This window comes from Artibeus jamaicensis, unplaced genomic scaffold, assembly GCF_021234435.1.
Source record: "Artibeus jamaicensis isolate MK-2021 breed Jamaican fruit bat unplaced genomic scaffold, CSHL_Jam_final contig_548, whole genome shotgun sequence".
In the NCBI taxonomy this organism is placed as follows: domain Eukaryota; kingdom Metazoa; phylum Chordata; class Mammalia; order Chiroptera; family Phyllostomidae; genus Artibeus; species Artibeus jamaicensis.
Genome location: NW_026521883.1, coordinates 2,071,941 through 2,086,848, shown reverse-complemented (window position 1 = coordinate 2,086,848; position 14,908 = coordinate 2,071,941). Strand labels below are relative to the sequence as shown.

The 14,908-nt window shown below is 40.6% G+C and overlaps 1 pseudogene; it reads left to right on the top strand.

Moving 5' to 3' along the window:
• The first annotated feature begins 11,338 nt into the window (after positions 1-11,338).
• LOC119057014 (KRR1 small subunit processome component homolog) lies at positions 11,339-12,455 on the top strand (annotated as a pseudogene).
• Positions 12,456-14,908: the final 2,453 nt, after the last annotated feature.

Here is a 14,908-nt window from a genome sequence, read left to right as displayed (position 1 = left end):
CTGTGGCCTGTTTGAAATGTGTTGCATTTAACAAATCAATGCCTTTAACAGGAAAGAGAATCCAGTGTGCTATAATTAAACTAGCCATAAGATGGTCATTTTCTATTTTTATCCCCTGAGGCCACCAGAGACTTCCCAAAGTGATAGCATTTTTCCAGCATCCAGGTTTTCTGCACTATGGCTTCCATCTCAACAGAGTTGAGGAGAAGAACAGGGGCCTGTCAACAAGGTGGGTGTTGTCCTTGAAGACCACTGATATAAATGCTATAAATATTCAGGAGTCATAGAAATCATACAGTCATGGATCCGAGTTCTGGCTCATCCACTCATGGGCCAGGATATCCTGGGTCAGTCACTTAATCCCCCACACACAACATTGTCCTCTCAAAAATTCGGACAGACCCTCCAAAATTGTTGAAAGGATCTCATGAGGCAGTGAATGTCGAAGGGTCCTCTACACCAAACTAGGTTCACAATTTAGTGTAGTTATTATTTTTATTATTATTAGTTGCTATTTTTATGTCCACAGGATGACTAGCATCCAAATGCATCATCTCTCAGTGAAGCATATGTCTTTCTCTTGATAAATACATTTTATTCTAGTTGGTCACAGCTGATCCATCAGTTGCAGCATTATATGAAGCAATAAAAAATTATTCCAGGTCAAAAGACAGTTCCTAGGTGCCACATTGTCAGAGACCTGGACTCTGTGGCACCAGACAGCTTGACAAAAGCAGTCATTTGATAGTATGATTGGAATGTGTTAGGTATATTTTCTTTTTGTAAACACTTCCTCATACCTAACAGAAAAAGAATGGAAGAAAGAGGGAAGCAAAAAAGTCACGTTCAAGGACCTACCATGTGCCAAACACTTATGCCAAGAATTAAGTCCAGCAGTTTTCATGGCCCAAGGACCAGGCCGGTGATGTGGGAGAACCTTCCCGGAGTCTAGGTAAGGTTACAGAGACTGTGGCCTGTTTGAAATGTTTTGCATTTAACAAATCAATGCCTTTAACAGGAAAGAGAATCCAGTGTGCTATAATTAAACTAGCCATAAGATGGTCATTTGTTTTAAATATCAATTCAAAGGGGCCCCGGGGCATGTGGTTTGACAATAGGTCACACGTACAAGGGCACTCGATGAAAAACTTCTACCTTCAGTTCTGTGGTTTTCAGTTCTACTTTCTGCTCCACCCAGGTAACTACAGGTATAACCTCACTAATTTTGTGCGTGTGAGGCTGGAGCCAGCGGTGTGGGTGGTAAGGCCTCCACTTGGGACAGGGCTGGTTCAAAGCGGAGTGCTTAACCGAGCACTTTGATACAGCCATTTGATGTCAAACTTCCTTGTCAACATGTAAAATTACTAGTGTGTTTTGTTTTTTAAAAAATTAGAGAAAATATAAAGAAGAATTTTTACCTTCTCCTTTTTGGAATAGTTTAGCATTACAATTTGTTACTGGCAAATTTTGGGAAACTTCTACCAGCTTTCATGTGAGCTGTAAAATTTCAAGGCATCTCAAGCTGTCTTATGCAGAGAACAATCTTACTCTTTGAGTGAACAGAACTAGTCTCTGAACTTGTTATAATAATGCATTATAAGTTCTGTATTGTCATTGATGTCAGTATTTTATTTTTACATCAGTTACAAGTGTATTTTTTCCATATACCAGTGTGATTTAGTAATATGTTGGGATACATAAAACATGTTTGTTCTACAAACACAGTGATTCTGATACTACCCTTTTGAGAGATTTCCAAAATATTTCTAAGTGTATAAAAACATTATCAAGTATATTTCTGGCAGCCAAGAACTTCTGTTTTGATGAGGCATTGATTAAAACTGAGTAATTCTCCCACAGTTTTGTGACTGACGATTGGAAGAATTTTCCACAGACTGACTTCTGGCTCCACATATTTGAGACCAGGCTTGTCCTCCACCACCTACATGCTGTCGGTGGTAGGAGCTATAGCTCACTCACCTGTTACTCTGCAAACTCTGGGCTTACACTTTTGTGTCCTCACCTTGGTGAGTCAAAGCAGTGGATTGTAGGAGTGATACTGGGAGTGACTGCTACACCAAAGCAGCTAGCTAAATAGCCCTCATGGATATGACTGTAAACAATGTAAATATACCCCTTTGACCTAAATGTAAAGAAACTCCCAACTCAACTTTTCTGTAGACTGTTGTCCAAAAGGCCTGTGGCACCCCCAGTGCCACTCAACATAACAGAAAACATGACAAGAGGAGGTGAGGGTAGAAAGAGAAAGCAGCCTTCGCTACCTGGAGTTAAAACATTTCACATGTACACATTTCATAATGACTCTATCTACATACTATGAGGGCCCTCCCAGGCTTTTCCAAGGGGCCCATGCAAGTGAGGGGCCTTGAAGCTTATGCTTCAACATTTTGCAATGAATCTGCCTTGGTCTTCGATTTCTACTCTATCCCTAAGTTTAAACTTGATCGTGAAGAATTTTCTTCTTTTAAAATTTTATTTCTGTACTATTTGAACACAGAATGTTATTCTATTTGAATAAGCTTTAATTTTAAAATCAGAAGAACAGCACAGATTTTTAGTCTATTGGAATCGATCAAGTTAGACTCTAAGGCTAATCCCCCAACCTCCATTTTGAAGGAGTTTAATAACTAGTAAAACATCTGTATATAATGGACCACTAAACCATTAGAAATCTGAGTGTTTTCTGGGGAATATGAGGTCCTAATATGCTACAGATATCCTTTTCCTGCTCCGAGCTCCATCTTGCCTAATGGATAATATATACCCACTCAAATAAGACAACACAACGAAGAAGTCAACCTAAAGGTGTTCAACCTATAGCTTTTCAAATGAGAGACACCACATATCGATGTTTCTCTCCCTTTCTTTCTCCCTCCTTTTCCCTCTCTCTAAAAATAAATAAAATGTTTAAAAAATACCTCAATTAAATGATCCACCTATTTATTGATTAAAAGGAAATGATCATGACAATTGTCATTTCAGAGATAAATTTAAGGTATTGAGATACAGATGATACAAATAAATTCTCAGCAAGTGAGCAGCAGGTGGCCCTTTATGAGACTGGTAAATGTGGTGAGACTATGACCCTTTTTCCATGTGGTTCGCCAGCCGTTTGGGACCATGTTCCATACCACCTGTCTCTCAACCCCGATGCTAACCCACCCCTGACCTCATCTCATCCCTGATCCCTACCTGAGGGGGGATAGGTTGGAATGGGATGAAGTTCAAAGATGAGCTAAATCTGATTCATGTATTATTCCTAATTAAAATAAATATGCTTTTAGGGTTTGTCTTTTAATTATGTCAAAAATTGCCACCTCAATATCAGTGAATCAAATAGCTACATCCAAACATCAAAAACCCTAGTGAATTAAATTAGGAAACAAAAGTCATGGAGGATTATGTACATTTTGCATAAATTCTTAAGGAATAAATTCATCCCCATATTGCACAATATTTCTGGACAGAACACCAGAACACATACCTATTACTCTTCCTTATCATTCCTCAGAGCTTATTTTATGGATGTGCCTCAATAGTTCTTTTTAACGGAACTGCATTTTAAAGAGCTTTAAAAGCATACTCTCTTCTTCCATTCCAATGTCAAATTATAAAATAAAGCAGCCCATAGCAACGATTCCATTCTTGGGTGCTTTGGGACAGCAGTTTTACCATACTAGGGAAGAGGAGCTTAAACATGCCAAGGAAGCATCTTCTGGTGAGATAAAGTTAAAGAAATCCCTGTTGCACCAAGATGGGCAACTAGGCATTCACATGTCATGCATACCTCCACTTCAGGGCCTTGTTGCTGAGTCAGCACAGGGAAAGCTGGTAAAAATGTATCCACGAGCCTTCCATTGGCATTTGTGTCCTTAATCTTACCTGTATTGCCATGGATGTCTCCAAGACTCGCCATTTGTTCATGTATTTGTTGAAGAATGATGACTTTCTATACACTAGGAAATGAAGACACCGCTTTGAATGAAATAGGCATGGCTATTGCCATTATGAAAATAACAGTTGAGCCGGAAGGGTAGAAAGTAAGCAAAATACTACTCAAACAATTAATTAGTCATAGAGGGGATTTCCCCCTGTTGTCAGGAATACTGGATTTTACTCTGCGACTTGGAAAGGAGAAAAAAATATTGGCCAAGAGCTCCAAATCCATACCCTTTCACTATGAGCCCAAGGCAAGGCTGCTTCTACTCTAGACCCAAAAAGTATAAGGAAGGTGGACCCCAGTTAACCTGGTAGGCTTGGATCACTTAGCCCACCCCTGGGACACCTATCTGATCACAAGCCCACCCTGTGGTGGGAGGCATGTTATCAGAAAAGTGGAGATGAGTAAGTTTGCTGATCAGACCAAAACACAAAGTCTATAGCTGTATATCCACATCTTTACAGGCCATAATGATCTGAGACTTGTTCTAAAAACAAGCATAAAGGCAGGGTAATATTATGAGTAAGAGAGTGATATGTCAGATCAGATTTTTTTAAATCACCCTGACTGCATAGTGAATAACAGAGCAGATAGGACCAAAAACAGAGACAAAGAGAACAGTTAGAGGTTATTTCCAGCAAGAGATAATGATGTCTTGGTTTAGGGTGGTGACTTTGATGATGGAAAACAGTAAACAGGGTCTAGAGCTATATCAGCAAGTGGCTGACAGATTTCCAGCTTGAGCCACTAGCTCAGCGATTCTTAACCTGGCTGCTCATTAAACTCTACAGAAGACCCCCATCCCTAAGATTCTGATTTAATTGGTTAAGCAGGGCGCCCAGACATGGGTATGTTTTCAATGCTTCTTAGGTATTTCAAATGTGAAGCCAGGTTAGAGAATCCCTGAATTAGGTGTCTGTTCCCAAGGAAGAAAACACCCAAAACAGAGAGATTTTGAGGAGAAATTCCATGGATTTCTACTCTTATGTGGGTTTTGTCAGAGAAGCCCACGTGATGTAACAAGTTTAAAGTTGGACATACAAGTCTGGATGGGAGAGGAAAGATCTAAATTAGAGGCAGGTGAAAGGGATTGACATTTACATTCTAATAGAAGTTATGGCAGAATGTACAATTACCTAGGGAGAGAGTAGGAGGGGCCTGAAAATACCCTTCACTAAAGACAGAGGGTGATGAGTCAGCAAAGGAGACTATGAAGGAATGCTGGTAAGCTCGAAGGAAACCAGGAGAATGGGGTGTTGCCAAAGTCAATGCAAGGGGATGTTTCAAGAACAGAAAGTGTAAGTGGGTTGAAAGCTGCATGTAATTTTGTCAGGAGTTCCACCCTCCTACCAGCAGTCTAACCTCTGGGTTGATTTTGGGACCTCCCCATGGTAAGTCTCCATTTTGGCAAGATACCTATTAGCAAGGAATTATTCAAATGTCAAATTTAGGAGACTTCAATGCCTACTTTTTCAGAATTTGGAAAATAACTACAATATCAATTTAGGTACTAAACAAAAAATAACATCCTCTGTGCACAAGCACATGCACTAAGTTTCTAGCACTTGCACTTAGGTTTCTAGCACTTAGGCCTACATTATGTTCACTTATCTGCGGGTTTAAACTTGGCAAATATTGCAACTCTTTCAGGGTTCAGTAGCATTCTTTCTATTACCAAGCATGCCCAGGGCAAAACACACCAAGTGATCCTTCAGGACTTGCCTCCCCTTCGGGCCCCTGCCGTCATATGTACAGATTTTTGTTGTTATCATGGTGTCTATACCATTTAACTTTATTTCTCTACATGTGTGTCTCCTTCTGATTTTTCTGAAGGTGGGTAATAGTCTTATATGAGCTTGTATTCCCAGCACCTATCATAGTGCCTAGCACTTGGTATGCATTGAATAAATGTTTGCTAGATGAATGGAAAGTTGCATGATTTTTTTGTGAGTTCATGAACAGCCAATCTGGAAATTCCATCCCTAAGTATTCTTTCATCATAGATTGTAATGCACTGTTTAAATAAAGGATGTGGTTTATCCATGTTCAAGTTTTAGGTCAATTTCCTATGGAGTTAGTAAAATCTCGTTCCAATACAAATTATTGAATCCCTTGGTGCCTTGGGTTTTTTGCCTATAAAATAAGAACAGCAATGCTGATTTCTCTCGGTGCTGTGGTGAGGATTGTCGAAGTCAGAACTCTATTTGCCCATCAGGGATACTCCTTGGGTTTGAGGACCAGTGACGATCATTTCTGTCTTGTTCCATCTCTGAGTATATTTTCATCCAGATTCTGTGATGGGGCAACAGGTAAATTCGCATCGGTTTACAGTGAACCTGGAGCAGTTGCTAACAGGCTGAATCTTATGACCAGTGGAGGATTCCCCAGACAAGAATCTTGCTTAATCCTGCCATTCTTTTCCACAGGGATAACTTTTCTGGGGCTCCAGAAGAGTATAAGGGAGGTGGCTCCAGCCCCTTCTGGACTGGACATAGAGCAAATAAAGTATTGGTGGCCTTAGGGCAAAGCTAGGCTGTCTGTGGCAAATGTAGTCAAAACTGCCTTTAAGGTCATGTCAGCCTTGGATTAGTTTATTCAGAGCTCATCTGCCCTTGAATTCACATCTGCTGTTGAGTTTAAGGGTCTCTTGGTAAAAAATCTACCAGAGAAGAGATTACCTTAACCAAGGGCAGTTTTTATGACTGCAATTTAAATAATGCGTTTTCATTTATTATAGGTCCATTCAACACACAGTACATCCATCGACTGAGTGCTGTTTATATGTCAGCCTTTGGGGTATTGTAACTATCCCTGGTTTTACACGTGCAGGGAGTGAGGCTCAGAGGCATTAAACAATCTGCCCAGTGTCACACAGCTGGCAACAGGCAGAGACACCAGACAAACTCCAGGCTCTCTGACTGCCAGCTTAGCATCTTTTCCACAATTCAGTATTGCTTCGTAGGCACTGATTTTCTTCCTATAGGTCTCTAATATGCTTTATTTTAAAGCTAAATCTCAAGTTGGCTGAATATTTGCAACCCCACCTCAAAGGATATACATGTGGGTCTTCTTGTCATTTAAGATTCCTTTGAGGCAAAAGCAAAAAATAAAATCAAATAAAAGTAAGTATAATATATAGCTATCTGATAGGGAGCATTCACATCTGTGATCACATTTCTTCCTTTACTTTTAAAAAATCCGTCTTCCACAGCTTTTCAATTTCCTTTTTCTGTTTCCCACACAATAGGCATGTGATCTAATTAGAATTGCCAGGAATTGAGCTCTTTGAGCTTCAAGTGAATAGCCGGTGCATCACCAGTTTGGGGAGGTTCCCTCCTCAGGACCAGATGACAGCAGCTCCCGTTCCTGCAAACCACATACAAGTCTGGGTTTCTTGTGCTTCTAATGTTATACCCAGGAGGGTTTTTGCAGGTTCTTAAATTTTCATCCACAAAGACCTAAAATCTTCATCGGAACAAGATAGAAATTAATAAAAGTCATGACGTGGTCCCTGGGGAAAGTCAGTTCCATTGTCTCCATGAAGTGCTAGGCAGACTATACAGCCAACATAAGAACACAGGTTCATTTGATTTTCCTTTGAGGTGTCAACTCCCAATGATTGATAGTAGCTGCCTAAAATACTGAGTTAAGCAAGATTCTGAGGTTGTGCCCGGGCTTAGTGACAAGGACGCTACAATCCATTTGTAAGGTCTTCCACGGGCAGTAGGGAGTCGTGGCGAGGCTGTGCACATGCCAAGATTTGCCACCCTGAGAAGGCAATGGCCCAATTTAGAATTCAAAGGAAAACTGGGTTCCAAGTAAGGGGCACATCACTTTTACAATGGCGAGACACCCGTTTCACAAACTGCCCCCAAAGAAAACTTATGAGTGATATACTTCCAACTTAAAAAAAACAACCGAAGTATGAAGAATGAAGAGAAGGGCATATTATTCAGGGAGGGGACAAGAAGACCATGTTTCTGTGATACCTCTGCAGGTGCAGGACATCTAGACTATGCTCAGTTCATAAGGAAAGACACCGGATCTGGCAAAACTTGCCCTGCTTTAAACTTGAGGGCAGCATAGTGGGCGCGGGGAATAGGAAGCCTCAGTTCAAATATTCCGACTGAAAAATACAAAAGGACCATCCCGACAGGACTGACATTGGGTATATGAACTGATCACACCAGCAAAACAGATGTCTGAATGTCATGGATACCTGTGGAAAGCTGCTCTTATTGACCCTGAACAGGACTCTCGGTAGGACTTATGGTACTATTAATATTGTTATTGGTGGTCTTTTTGGTATGGACAGCCCCTCCTAATGTCCTGCATCTGTCTGATAGGTTACATTTCTCTGCCTTGAAGCATTCATCATGGAAGGAGGGAAATAGACACTTATTAAACTGCAGCTTGAAGGGGTGACTATTATCACGGACATACGAATGAGATGCCATCAGAGGCAGGGAACCTAGCTCTGTCTGGGAAGGCCAAGGAAGGCTTCTTGGAAGAGAAATTAGAGCCAATTTACTGGGCACAAAACCATGAGGAGGTCATGCTGGTCATAGAGAGAAGGGTAAGCAGGGGCATGGAAGCAACAGCACAATCAGCTAACTGCAACTAGTCCGAGGTCCCTAGAGCACAGAGTGAGAGAGAGGAGGGGGTGGAAAGCCCAGAGTACGATGGTTCTGAAAGTCACTGAAGCTTTTTAAGCAGAGATGTGGCATGAACATCTTTATTATTCGATGTTGTTGGTAGCATTGTAAAGACTGAATTGGAAGAGAGATAAAGAGGCATGCTGGTTAGAAAATTACTGCACTAGTCCAGGTAAAAGAAAAAGAAGAAGGAGGAGGAGAAGGAGAAGAAGAACAACAACATTCCAAGAAAGGAATTTAAATGACCAGCACCTAAAGACATGGGTGCAAGGAAAAGGGGAAAAAGGAAAGAAAGAGGTCCAGATGATGCCCACGTTTCAGGTTTAGAAAGATAACAAGGCTGGAGAAGACAGGAGGAGCAGCGGGGTTCGGATTTTCCTGCATACCTCTTCTAAGAGCAGAGCTAAATCAATAGTGATCAGTGGAGAGACGGAGCTTTGAAGTCAGAGCTTGGTAAAGTCCACTGCTTTCCCTCCCATTCAAGAGCCTCATGATGTTGAACAAGTTAGCTAGCCTCTCTGAGCCTCAGTTCTCTAATGGCAAAACTGAGATAATAATAGTGTGCAGCTCATAGTCAGTCGGTGAAGACTGAATGAGAGTGTGTATATCTGATACTTAGTACAGCTCCTGGCAGTAAGAACTCAGTAATGCTAGCTATTTTTGAATCAGTAAAGACATTGCTTTTTTTTTTCAAAGTAAACAGTAGGATAATACTTTTTATTCTCTTGGTCAGATAAAATTTAGTTGCTATTTTTATTTCACTGGCTTAAACCAGACTTCTGCTAAGGCATTTATGATATAACACATGGAAGCAGCTCTTGAATTGGCCTCCAATCTAAGGACTCAGCATTGGCTTCTTGACCAAAAAGTCAACATGGCCTCCTGAGAACCTAACCCCTGGGAGCCCACGCATAAGAGGGGATTAGGCTGTCTTCTTTGGATCATACTGGGACTGGTCCTAAAATCCAATCAGTGCCATGACTAGATTTCATACCTCCCTTCATACAGCTCTTGTAAGGGATCCCTACCAATCGCAAGCAAAGGACAAAATTGTTAAAGCCATGAAGCAGACAGTGGTATCCACAGTGTCCAACATGGGACGTGGCATGTGGCAGGTACTTGGTAAGTTTGTGCTGGATAAACACATGTACTCTCTGTACCAACACTGCAATGCCCAGCCTCAGGAAGCAACGCCTGGACCATGCCAACCCCTAACCCCTTCTTCCTTCTACCCAAGAGTGTCCCCTAAGCAGCATGAATTGTTCTTTACAGACCTTTCGGAGCATGTAAATAAGTGCTTAACCTGCCAATCACAAAGGGAAGACTACAAAACAAATATGGATTACGACACTAATGCAAATATGGGTATATTCCTTCAAGTATACATGGGTAAACTAAAATGTTTTTGCCCTGCAGTGATTCAGTAGATTGGCCAAGTTTCTCTCTCTGAATGTGAATGTGTCTACCCAGACCATTTAAGGCAGTATGAATTAGTAGAACTTATGGGTGCTTGTGTTTTTCAAACCCATTGAAAAGAACCTAATTTAAGGATTTGTGATTTAATGAGCCTTTCAAAGCTGAAAACATATCCCACTGAGATTTAAAACAGAAAATAGATTTAAGATAGAAAAAATAAAACAAAGCTAGTTTTGTGTGTCATGGACACAGGAAGGTGCTAGAATTATTTACTGCTTTCTGGGCTTCACATTATGACCAAATTGATATTTTCCAGGTTTTTCATTAACTTAAAATGTTCGGAGGTAAACACATCATTTGCCATGATTAAATCCAAGGCATTTCCACAGCTTCCTTCTGAGCAGCAAAAAATTAGGCCAAGTGGTGAGAGTTCTAGTCGACCCCTTCGTGAAAGCCCCACTGACTTCCCCCTGCAGCAGGGCTGAGATTCTAACGGGCACAGCAAGAGAGGCTCTATAGGCAGAATCTCATGGGAAAATGTTCTGATCCAGAACTTTCTCACTTCCAAAACCTAATTCATTCTACCTTGTCTTAAAAAGCCCCATGAATTCTCCAAATTATAAAAGAACATAGAGTTGACCTGCCCGCCTTCATATGGGCCACATCAGCTCTCCATAAAAGGCTCTGCAAGGGGAGAAGCTTCTACCACCCCTCTGGATGGTTTGAAGCAGATCCCAATTAATAAAGATACAACTCTCAGGAGTTACTAGGGTTTCAAATTTCCTCCCCAACCTGAATTGACTGGTTAAATCAGTTTCCATTAATAGCTAGTCTTTCAAAGCAGATGGAAATTTTAAAATAAATAGAAAACCCAATTCAGTATACTTTTTTCTTCCCACTCCCTACCTACACTGCACCCCTCAGTCTTGGAGATAGGACATCTCTAGGATCGCCCCCCCCCCACTGGGTTCATAAAGGCCATCTGATGGACAGACAGAGAAGGCCATAAAACTGGCTCTCACCTGAGAAGCCCAGCTGGTCACCCAGGAGAACCCTGAGTAAACTGTCAGGGGGAGGTAGTGAAGAACACTCAACGGGAAAGCCCCAAACTATCTTTTAAAAATCCTTTTCCTGGGTCCCAGTATCTAATTTAGCATGCAGCTAAATGTTGAATGCTCACTTCTTGACCCTTCCAAGACTGAGTCACAAGCTAAGGTATTCATTTATCTTATAACTTATCTTATAACCAGATCCCCTTTTCCCTTATCTTTTAACTATTATCACCCACTCCGTACATTTACTGAAGATGAGGCCAGACCTTCTTGATGCTTGTCCAGAACAGGGTGTTGCCCTGCCATTCCAAGAGGTTAGTGTATGGCGAGTGGCTTGTTCAAGTTCACTAGTATTATCTGGTTCACTTACACAGATACAACCTCTTATAGTATCAATTAAATTTTTAAAAAATCAGAGGAAGCAATTTGAAGATGGCATCTTCTGAACAAGGGCCAGCCACAGAGGCTAAAAAAAGTGAATTTTGTAACTGAAGCCAAAGTCAGAGAACCCAGATAACTGGAACTCCTCACTATTCCTGATGATTGGAAGGAACCAGCTATCTCCAAAGAGGACAATCCCAGGGGACTCTTAAGTGAGGGCAGTTTTGCGACTTTGTTCCCAAATTATAGAGAGGCTTAAAAGAGTGCTGGCCACTGGTACAGAAAGTCTTGAATAAACATTGGGTTATTGCAACTCTGGACCTGATCAAAGGCAGCATGACTATTTGTAAAACAAAGAAGATTTTGATCCATATTATATCATGAGAGCCAGAGACCTGATAAAATTATTAGCAAGGAGTGTTTCACTGAACAGGCATTGGAAACTTTAACAAACTGTTAACATTATGGTTCAGGTAAACACGGGTACAGCAATTTGGACTTTCTTGTGGCTTAAAGAAGACCTCAATGATTAAATAAGAGTTGGCAAAAGATTCTGAATTATGATCACAAGATGGGGATTTTTGCCACAGTTCAACACAAAAATGTGAGTAAAGGTAAGGAACCAAAGAAAAAAGAAGTATTAAGAAAGAGTATACACCATTCCCCCACCATAGCCAGAAAGTCAGATTGACAAAGAACTGGCTGGTGGTGAATACTTTCTGAAGGCAAGTCAAAAGAAAGTGGCAGAAATGACAGCAGTGAAGGTTACGTGAGCAGAAGCTCTCAGTAAGAGACAAGATGGGGAAATGGAGCTTTGATTCCACCTACAGAAAAACCAGGTGTGAAAACTGAGGAAGCTTCCTCTGACACTGAAGTTGATGTGGCTGCCATCAAGGGAAAGATTAAGAGACAAAGCATTAAAAAGTGGGAGCTCTTGCAGCTGAAGCAGTTAAGCATAAAATGGAAGCAGATGAAAACAAAAAGAGGAAGAATGAAATTTGCATTTAAAAAAATCCTGAACAACAACTCATTAAGCGATCTCCTTTTGTAAGGAATTTTGAGATATTAGGGCATTAGTTGCCTTACATGTAAGAAGTAATAGTCTGATTAATTTTTCTGAGTTTTTAAAATTCTTTATAACAGTGCTTATATAAACAGCTCTTCTTTATCAGTGTTATTATATTCACAAAAAATAACATCAACACAGACTACAATAGAAGGAGGAAGATATTTCAGGGAAAGTGAGTGTTTTTAAGACCATTTCATCTTCTAATACACATATACCTCACAGGAACACCCACTATACAAATGGATAATTCTAATCACTAAATAGTTTCTAAAATTGAGCTGAAATTACCTTCCTTATATTTTCTATTCCTTCCTAGAAACATATGGTACCCCTTCCTACTTTGGACATATTTTTCTAAGAAAGGTTTACCAGTAGTTCCTTGCTTGGCAACTGTAGCTGCTCCTTTCAAAGCAAAGCTTGAAATTTTTAATCAAAGCATTTGGAGAACCATCAGTCAATTAATCAGAAATCTTGAGTACCTACCAAATGCAAGGTACAACACTCAACATTGGGAATAATCAATAATAATTAATCAATTTATTCCTAAGAAGTTGTTTCCACTGGTTCTATTGTTCTTGTTTTGTAATGCCTCCTGTGAAGAAAAAAATCAAAGCTGAAAATTTGATGGGAGATGGGGGAGAGAAAGGCATCAAAATAGTGTAGTGTGTGCTAGTTAGTTACCAATATACCTGGAGAAAAAAATGGGATTAGGAAAAGGCAAAACGTAATTACATTATTTTGACTCACAGAAGCTCCAGGTGCTGTATATTTTATTTCATTTTATTCTTATCACAACTCCGTACTGCCCAAAAAGAAACTGAGGTTTTAAGAGGTTATTTAAAGTACCCAAAATGACATGTGTGCTGTGGGAGAGCCAGGATCCACACCCAAATCCAGTTCCAAACTGTAAATTCCTTGAACTGTATGGTGCTCATTACCTACAGACACAGCAATACAAGAAGAACATTAGCACTTATCTTGGGATTGATACTGCATGTGGGTGGCTAACACTCTGCTACTTTCTGCTATGTGTCATATATAAACTAACCGAAGAATGTAATTATTTTTCTAGCTTTAGAGCATGCTTAGGTCATTGACTTACAATATAATTGTGTATCATTTTTAATGTCATAAATCTTTTTATTGGGTGTTTCCAAATTGGTAAGTTACCAAACTGTTACAGCCTGATAATTAATAATCAAATTAAAAAAAACATGTCATAGCAGAGAACTTTGGGGAGAGAAAAATTACTTGGTCATCTTTGTTTCAGGATAGTTTAAAACTGTCAGAAGCAGCGAGTGTGGGGAGTGGTTTACACCTCCCTAAATGTAGGGGGAGACAAGTTGCCTGTGCATGCCCCATCACTGAGGGCAGAACTTTCTTAACAGTAAAATCGCAGCTCAGGAAATGATGGTGGATCCCCTCTGGGTCATTCAGTTTAACACTGACCAGGATTCTCCTTGGCCTTCCTGTTCCTTAGCCAACTGTCCACCTCTCAACCAGAGATGGCTTAAGTCCTGTCACTCAGCCACCCATTTTCCCATCATATTCGTTTCTGCCACAGTCTAAAAACAACTGCGGTGCTGGTTGGTGTTCAAGATGCTTCTCACATTTTTCCTGTGATGGGAGACAGATCCACTCAGCTTATAGGCAAGGCACTTGAATTTTAACATAAAAGAGTAGATGACAGCGAAATGTGGTTTTCCTCAGTGTGCCATGCCATCTGTGACATTTGTCATGCAGATCCACACATTCCTTTCGGAAGCCAAGGTTGCACCCCACTGTTCTGTCTCAAAAAATTATTTTCAATGTGGATGCCTGCTATTAACCTCATGTATTGACTTCACACATGGGAGGTGTGGAGAGGAGCTCCGTGGTGCTCTTAACTACATCCTCTGTAGCTAGCAAACAGCCAAGGTAAGATGCTTGCATATGCATGTTTTTAGCTTCCCTATAAGGGCAGAAAACTTGAATCAGTCATTGTGTTAGAATCTCTTTTAAAAGTTCAGTATGAACTTTGCATCTTACAAGCAGCACTTCTGTCTCATTTTATCTTGGCTCTTAGAGGTAACATCATGAAACGGCGTTGAATGTGTGAGTAGAACCAAAACAGACCACATACAAGTGTTAAACATGAGGCAGAGCCCTGTATCCCTGCAAGGTCTTTGCTGGAGTGATCCTAAAAGCATGCAATGAAATAGTATCACCCAGCCTCACTGGTCTCTGACCCACCAGTGCCAGCACCCCCCGCCAATAATTGCTGCTCTAGGAGCCTTCTGGTTGAAACAGTCATTCCCAAGGGCTGTGCATTCTTCCTTTCCTGGCTCAGTCTTAGCTTGCTACCACAAAAGTCCCAATTCCTTTCTTGCCCACA